The following is a 9,300-nucleotide window of genomic DNA, read 5'->3' on the forward strand; positions in this document are numbered from 1 at the left end:
TCAATATTGGACATATATTTGTTCATTATTATGTTATTATTTCTTACACAATAAAAGATGCAAAGAAAGCTCTATTGGTATAGAATTATCAGGATAATCGTATACGGTTGAACCAACGGGGTACCTGGCATGGGTTTTATTTTTATACATTTTACAATTCCTGGAGAAATAAAGTAAACTGTTTACTATCCTGTGATCACAATATTGACAAAAGAATGAACCCATTGATTATATAATGCAAAACGAGAGGAATAATTCGTAAATTGTTTGTGACTAACGCGCACCTGGCGAATCGTTAGATATCACTTTTCTCTGTATCTAACGACATAAAAGACAATTCCAAGACCAAGACATTATAGAAATGTGTGCATATATTTTACCGAAAAATATTATCCATTTTGTTAAAGTAATATAATCAGTTTTAGTTATAAAATAAAATGAAACGGCTATTCATGGACATTGGTTATATGATCTTATAATATTGACTAATTACACATCCAAAGAAATACGTACATGCTGCAGTTACATTTACACTTCATCTTGTAACACTTGTCCAAAGGAAATAAGAAATATCGTAGTCGACACTATAGACCTATCACATTCTTATGTAAACAATGTTCAAACAAACAGGAGATTATCAAAGGTTCGTTCATACATGTTGTGGCCTATATGTACGTATGATTTCATTTTGAACATTGACAAATATCCAAAGTGAAATTAATTGTGTGAAAAAAATGTATAAAAGACATGCAAAATATACACCATAACTGAAACTGTAAACAGCATGATACAATGATCGTGTGCACTCTCATTCAAGGACCTTCACCTCAATGAAATTACCAAATATGTACAACAATGTTGACGTATGACATCACTACCTGTGACCCACTTTTACAAAATGGCGTGTACACTGTCAACAGTAGGCGGGATTGTACCAGGGGACTTTCGTTGATTCAGGGATCGTATAAACATAAATGTGACATGTAAGTAATCAGAAACATTCTGACAATCTATGTACTGTTGTTTGTTGTCATAATTTTCATTGAAACAAACGGAAATAGTCAGAAATTCCGATAAATACCGTTGTCGTTGTGCGTGATTTTGCGTCAGTCATGGCGTCAACCAGAACGGTAACTTTGACAACTTCTGTTGAAAATATAAAATCATTGCAATGTATCTATTTTAAATTCCCTAATTCTTCCTACGATTCTCTTCCCATGCATATTCTGAAAATGTTGAGCCTATATCTTGAACGAATAGACGAATGGATAGCTCAAAATAGGAGAAAATTCTACACTGTGTAAAATCTGAATTTTGCTTTGTTTACATTTCAAACAAGTGCAGTTTTTCGAGGACAGCGTTCGTTTTCACACCTAACATATTTTGCTTGATTTCATCCAGCCACTTTGTATTGGTGACAGAGACCATTGGTTATTTGATCCTAAAATGTATGAGGAATTCAAGGATGTGTGTATGGCAGCTAAGTTTGACATATACGCGATGTTACAGGCGCCTCATAACCGGTGTACCTGAAACGTGATTTTGTAAACACTAGCCAATATGGCGGAAAGTTCACTTCGGCGTTCGTGTTTGCGTATTTTCCAAAACATTCTAAACGATTCTCGGGTTATGGGAGACGTTTTGGAATGATCATTGGTGTTTTCATAAAAGACAGATACCCGTGATCACTAATATGCTATTTTTGAAATTCATTTCTCCGAGTAAATATCCTAAATATAGATTTCAAAACATGCTGTAAATAACGCCGTGAGCGGTGATTTAGTAATGTGTAAAAAATGGCGACATTTACAATGTACCTAATTTTCAGAGGTCATTTTCAGTACTTTTGCTTGGCCTAAAATGCCAGTGGATGATATCACAGAACAGGAAATTTCCCACCTTATTCAAAATTGTGAAGTGTATTTGTGTTGGTGATGTATTTTGAATTTTATTCGACTTCAAAGTGAGGGTTGTAGAGGAAGGACATATATGTCCCTCTGGCATCCAGGGGGTTAAAGGGCAAATTCACACGAAAATAAACCTATTTTTCTTGTACTTTTTCATCTTGGAAAGTATTTACCTAGTAGTTTCGGAGGCAAAACAATTAAAATATCACACGTATCAAATTTATTTTATTCATAAAATCGGTTCATATTTTTCACATTTACAGAGAGTTCTATTTCCATAATAAACACACCATGGCTTATGCCCCTTGCAATATGACGTCATTGGTGCCAATTGTTAAAGGAATGACGTCATAAGACTTTATTAGACGCGTTTCACGTGGTGTATGTAGGTGTGTGGTTCTATCTTCTCAGATGCGCAGCCTAGCTATTGTTTTGTTCGGTGCCGAGCTGTCCAAGATACAACGCTAAGCACAATTACTCTAAAATTATTTCGTTTTCCAAATTCGCGACTGAGAAGACAACAATGCACTGTTAACATACTGTAAGATTCGCGATTATGGTTGGAAGGGTCCGTTGTATGAATTCAGATGAATTGCGCTTATTCGTTCATTTGTGTTGCGCATAATGGCTCTTGCTGAGTTGCTGTCGTCTTCTATGAGAGTTTAGATACCTGCTGGTTCTGAAACCACAGGACCATATGTAACTAATAATAACAATAAAAAAAACTCGCCAAAAAATTATAGACGAGGCCGAAGGCCGTTTTTGTTACTATTATTAGTTACATATGGTCCTGTGCTGAAACTGATCGGAAGCGGATGGTGTACGATCCTTATGCTAAAGGGACAGAACTTTCATCAAGACCCTGACTGGGATGTTTTTGTAAACAAACGCCGTAAGGTTGAAGTAACTCGATCAGGTAAGTTTGCTGTTTTAGTTTATTCTAACCACAGTAGTATTTAAAAATGTATTTTAGCTGGGGGAGGGTGATATTTGTACATAGTTTCACTTGATAATCATGAATATCCGCGATGTTGTCTCGTTCACATGTTCACTTCCTGCATGGTTACGTCGATACTCCTGATCAGCTGATCGTTGCAGTATGCAGCAAACTCCTGTTGATGGAGTAACAGCAAACTCCTGTTGATGGAGTAAGTTGTGTTACGTAATGTTTTAGTTTTACAGCCATTCCCGTCTGGAATTAACACAAATCATCTCATTTCGGTAATTAATAAACTTTATAATAACACAGTAAAACAAATTATAAATTATAAACTCATTGAAATTCTGTGTTTGTGTGTGTACCTAATCTTTAAATAATCATGTACAATAATTTTGATTCAGACTGTTGAAGCAAAAATCCGCAAAAATACATTGTTGCAACATGTTTATTTTTTATATTTAGGCTTTATATATTTTTTATTCAAAAAGATATCTGGTTTTGCTGGTTTGTAGCTGACAAAATAGCCAGTCACTATCCAAAATCATCGCCCACCTACCACCCAAAATATTCAAATTCATGTTCAATGCAATTTACACACATATACAATTTATAGCACATTTATACATGAAAAAAATCAAGTTACCATTTTATATTTTGTGATAGTGAGATATAGATGACAAAAGTGTTAATGTTTCTATGTTGTATCTTTCAAATATGAAGTTTCGAGCCAAGTCATGCCAGTCCATCATGGTGTAAAGTCGCTGTCCAATGTACACCAGAAGCATGGCACACCGTGCTTCACAGTATGAGGTACAAAATAATATTTTGACAATGAATAATCACACAATGTAAATACTATATGCAAATAATTTCTGTATTGAACTATTTTGTGTATCTATTATATTCTATATTTTGTTGTAAAAGTGTAGTGTGGATGACAAATGAACGTATACTGTGAATGACATATAAAAGTTTAGATCTGATACAATTTGTACACAGTTAACTGATGATATTTGTATTCAGGCACCCAGTGTCATGCCTCACACTGCTGCAGATTATTACCACCTTCTTTTACAATTATTTAGTCAGTGTACATATTGTTTTTGACAAATCTATGTTAAAATTATTTTTATATTTTTCAGGTCCCACAATGATATGGAAGAGTATAAATGCGACAAAACCCTTTCCATATTCATAAGAAATCTTTGTAAAAAAACAGTTGATGGTACGATTCTGACTAAATCATGAGCAGGTGTTAATGAATCGCTATCAAATAGTGATCATACCAGGTGTTCGCGAAAGGTGAGAGTATCCTGCCCCAACGGTGTCACAAGAAATCCCTGGTGTTGAGATCCATTTTCATTGTGTGCAAATTGTGTTTATTTTCATGCAGAGTTACAAGTCATAAAATATTAGAGTGTCTTGTGAGGTACAGTGCTTCAGACAACAAGAGAGTAGTACTTTTGAAATAGTCAACCAGTGCACTAACAAGTTGCCACTGAGCATTTAGCCAGTGCTTGTGATATTTTCTTAAGTCTTTTCCCCGGCCTTTGCCCTTGCCCAAAACTACCTGATCCAGCATCAGCCATCCTGTATTACAGAAACTTATCAAATGAAACAGCAAAGGCTGATTGTTGTCAGAGACCATAAAACAAGATTTCAACGAAAAAAGTTTATTTTAATGAGCATAGAGAAAAACATTACATACATCAGATGGAAATCTTTCATGAATCACCTCGACAACACAAGATGGAATAACTTTTCTCTGATTCTTCAACTATTTCTGCAAATCCCCAAAGTGAACCTCTTGTTTATGAGGTGTAGATAGATTCTGAAATGAAAAAGTGTCTTTTATTAGTCAAGCTATGCACAACATTACAAAAAAATATCATACCATTTACATATATATTTCTGTCATTAAATCTGGAGGGATGCTTATATAAGAAGTAACTTGTATTGATGATATATGCATAATTTTTATTACATGTTAATAATTCAATAAATACCAAAACAGTTTATAGTTCTATCATGTTGACATGATGTGTTTATTACTGTAGGTTTGAATACTTCTTGAAATATTGTGGGCATGTTTCAATATCACTGATGTAATTTAATAACCTTACAAGTTACATATGCTTTCACAACTTGCTGGCAAATAAACATTTATGGTACTCGAATCTCTTATTTTACTTGTCAGATTTGTTTGTTGTGCAGGATAGATGTTAAAATGCATAATAAAATAAATTGATGAAAGTAAATCATATTATATGTTTTCTAAACTTTATTTCAAGTGTTAATATAAAAAAGGGTGGTGGGGTAGCCTTGAGGTGAAAGCGTTCGATCGTCACACTGAAGACCCAAGTTCGATTCCCCACATGGGCACAACATGTGAAGCCCTTTTCTGGTGTCCCCCAGTTATGATATTGCTGGAATATTGCTAAAAGCGGGGTAAAATCCTACTCACTCACTCATATAAAAAAATTATTGCATATTTCATTTGCATTTTAGGGGGCGGTTGTAACAGACGTTTTGCTCAAAAGGTCAGGTTGGGAGGTCCAAATTTCCAAACAAAGATTTAAAATTTCAAATATTTTTTTTTTAAAGTTTTACTTATAGTTTCTTAGATAATTTATATGTATCGATTGTGACTGTAAATGAGCTTTTTGTAAACATTTTACATATATCTGGTCCACTCAGTTTAGCAACCCACTGTTTTTAATAATTAATTATATATTAGATATTTCTTCTTTTTTATAGTTTCTAAACATTTAAAAAAAAAATCTGGCCCCATAATAGATGATAAATAGTTTCCCTGCAAAGTTGCAATGCATTTTCTATGAATGGTTGTCAGAACAAATCAACAACCAATTATCTATTAAATAGAATAAGATACTGTAGGCCTACTGCAGTAACTGGTTTCAAACACTAAACAAATCAATTGAGTGATCTATCTTTTCACTTTCAAATGGGGACGGTGTGAAGTTTGAAGTACGACATCCAATTACTTATCAATAAATATGGCAGGTATTTTGTACTCGGATGGGAAAAAATCAAAGAGAATCTTTTTCCCCCAGTACGTTTCCACTCGGCAACCGACTTTAGAAACGTACTGGGACGTACCCCATTTTCGTGTTACTCTAAGCATATGGTCTCGTCATCAGCTGGTAGGCCTAATGTGTAATCTTGTTGAGACAACGTTTGGCGACAGATCGTATTTGTTTCTTGATATTGTCAAGTAGCATTGATCTGTAGCCTATAGGTGGTGGGAATAGTTACATCCAAACAGACAAACTCAGATTGACGACAATGCCGATACCGGCGATAGGGTCGTAACAGGGTGAGTGAGTGAGTGAGTATGGTTTTACGCCGCTTTTACCAATATTCCAGCAATATCACGGCGGGGGACACCAGAAATGGGCTTCACACATTGTGCCCATGTCGGGAATCGAACCCGGGTCTTCGGCGTGACGATCGAACGCTTTAACCACTAGGCTACCCGACCGCCCCGTAACAGGGTGGGACAGGATTAATAGGGCTGCTGATAAAGCATGCGGGTCACCAGGCGTGACAAAAAATCTCTTAGAATATTACATTTCCGCATCTGAAAACGTAATAATCAGCATATAGGTAATTTAGGTATACACACATCAAAGTGTTATTCTTACCACGTTGTCACTGGTAGGCCTAATTGTGTAGATGTCGAGTCGGGGTCGGGTGAGAAATTAGGTGATGTGGGTCTTCTCTTGTTTCCACTTGATTTTCATCGTTTCCATACCGCGAAGCTTGCTCGTTTTGGTTCAAAATCGTATGGTTTTGCGATTTCTTGAAGGGTCAAGGGAACTTCTTCGGACCAGGCAAGGTATCGGATGCCATGTTGTCTCACCATAAACTGGTACTTGATATCTTTTGCGTTGTGACAAGACAGGGACCCAGTTAAATTGGCACCTACGTCATCAAGCTCCTTCCCAGCGCGTGACACCTTCGTTACACTCTCGGTAACATCGCTGCCACCAGTGTGGGCGCGGCCATTACAAGAATCTTGAAATTTGCCCTCTAACCCCAAATGTAGTAACGTTTATACTTTTGTTTATGTCTTTGGGAATGCCATCATATTTCAATTTGAAAAGGTTTACGACTGACCATGTTTTCCAGATGAATTTACTTTGTTGTTTTGATAATCAGATTGGTTCGAGATTGCAGACTAACGGAAAACCAACCAACTTCTCCCTTACATTCTTACTATATAAATAACATGATAGTTTTAATGAAACAGAAATTCAAATTGACAAACGAAGAAAGTAATTTAGCAGCTATAAGTGTATTCGGCGTCACGACAGTCGTCACTTGTTTGTAAACATAACGGTCATTCGGTTGCGAGTTCAACTCCAAGCATGGTTGTGGCCACCTAGTTTTGACTGGTGGCAGCGATAGTATAGAGAGCTCCGGGAACGTACTATCGCTCCGGGAACGTACTATCGCTGTGAGGAGCTTGCTACGTCATAATCTAAGGGGGATAACTCAGGCCTGTTTAGCTCGGAAAACGAAGGCCTCATAACGGCATGACATTTTCACACTTATTGTGAGCTCGCTACATTGACTGTGAGAAAAATGAGTGTATATTTTCAAACACTGATACTTACTAATTCTAAAATTCCGTTTTGTTTAAAATAAGAAAGAAAGTGATTTTTGCGTGTACACTTCCCCTTTAATTTATTAATTATATCTTGATGTAGGCATTGTAAGAAATGGTTGGTATTTTATGATCTCATAAGTGTTATTTATCTTTTGCAGTTGGACCCTATTTCCATGTTTGAGGGGAGAAAGATTTCCTCATCTTACTCACGAGTAGATGCATATGGATCACCAGAATTACCTTGATGCCAAGCATAACTGCACCTCAAGAGCATCTCAGACTATAACATATCTTCAGATTTTTTTTTCTTGGAATATTTTGTGGTCAAGCATTACATTGCCTATGAAAGAACAACTCTTGTTGTGTATACAGGTGTAAACATATTAAAGTTCTATCTGAACATTTTGCTGAAGTATTGGCTCTGTAAATGATGTCTGTGACCATCAGAATACACCATATACACTGGACACTTGCTGGAACAGGACCTACTTGTCATCAACATGGTGTTGCAGAACATCTTGGGACTCTCTCATAAAGTCCAGTGTGAATCTAGATACTGACACCAGTAACAGTGCATGCTGGCACATTTATTTGTTCAGGCTTGGCATTTGGGAATATTTGCCATGAATGTTTAATACTCATGACCTTGAAATAAAATTACTGAATAGAGCTGAAGCTTATTTATTGTTTTTTGTCTGGGATAATGCCATACAAAAAAAGTTTTTTTTAATATTTCTGGTATCAGCCATGATACTGAATTGATATTGAATATAATATCATAACAATGCACATGGAATGTGTGATAATAGATTTCCAGTTTATGGTTCAAAATTTTCCAAGAAAATACAACAGATGCTTACCAATGAAAATTTAACTTAACCAATGGCATAGCAGTTGTTGCTTTGTGAAATGAATTCTTTGTTGAAATATCAACATGTCTTGTTTTTGCATCGCTGTTTTAGGGTCCAGCATACAAATTACACTGATTCATAGAACAATAGCCAATAAACATTAACATTTCTTGACCAGTAATCTTAAAACAGATTGGTCCAAATGGATAGCTGAAAATGTGAAATGACAGTTACCTCATTTGTTTGACTTGGATTTATTGGCAGAATATTTAAAATACACAAATATATGAAAAATAGGTGCAATTGTTTCTATCTCTTCATCAAGTCAATATGGTTGCACTACATTGTGTTCATAAGAGTTGACTGAGTGATAAGTTGAATCTATTAATGTTTTGGACTTGTGGCAATTTTTTTACTTTGTTCAATTGAGCCTCACAACCAGAAATATTAATTTAAAAACCCCTACTGTTTATCACAATTAATCTTTTAATCTTGCCCCTGCTATCAATCACAGTCTGCAGTGTTATAACAATTATATTGCTGACGAGGTGTAACACTTTTATTTCTTCCCTCAGAATAACATAACACTTCATTTATTAGTAAGTATCTTTCTTAATGTAGGACATGTCATTGGTGATCACCTCCATAATTCAGTGTATTTGTCTTGCATTTTGGCCACTTCTGACTTGAAGTTGCTGCGTGCTGGATGATGCTTCATCTTTTGACCAAGAAAAAAACCATTCATGTTCTGCAACAACATAGAACTAGACATCAAGTACATACACAGTGTAAAATTACCATTGTCCAACACCAGTTCTATTCATCACCGGACTTAACAAATAATGTTTACACAATTTGATGAATTAGTATATCACTGTGAATATTCATATACGAATACTAACAGCAGTTACTTGTTGCACAAACCTGAAACCACCTGAGACTAAGAGGTCTTTCATTGAAATATGCGAG

The 9,300-nt window shown here is 35.6% G+C and overlaps 2 long non-coding RNA genes across 5 annotated transcripts; one reads left to right on the forward strand and one right to left on the reverse strand.

The window, feature by feature from the left end:
- Positions 1-2,210: 2,210 nt before the first annotated feature.
- Positions 2,211-8,150, forward strand: LOC124115357. 4 transcript variants are annotated; one of them, XR_007221386.1, is made up of 4 exons: positions 2,211-3,055; positions 3,568-3,657; positions 3,990-4,072; positions 7,639-8,150. It is a non-coding gene; the product is annotated as an uncharacterized LOC124115357 (long non-coding RNA). The 4 variants fall into 4 exon arrangements; XR_007221398.1 differs by having other exon boundaries at positions 2,211-2,823; XR_007221392.1 differs by having other exon boundaries at positions 2,211-2,823; positions 3,568-4,072.
- LOC125380717 lies at positions 4,401-6,854 on the reverse strand. The gene is made up of 2 exons (XR_007221369.1): positions 6,513-6,854; positions 4,401-4,678 (listed from the first exon to the last, which is right to left on the reverse strand). It is a non-coding gene; the product is annotated as an uncharacterized LOC125380717 (long non-coding RNA).
- Positions 8,151-9,300: the final 1,150 nt, after the last annotated feature.

Source organism: Haliotis rufescens, unplaced genomic scaffold, assembly GCF_023055435.1.
Source record: "Haliotis rufescens isolate VD_foot unplaced genomic scaffold, xgHalRufe1.0.p SCAF_1, whole genome shotgun sequence".
Taxonomy (NCBI): Eukaryota; Metazoa; Mollusca; class Gastropoda; order Lepetellida; family Haliotidae; genus Haliotis; species Haliotis rufescens.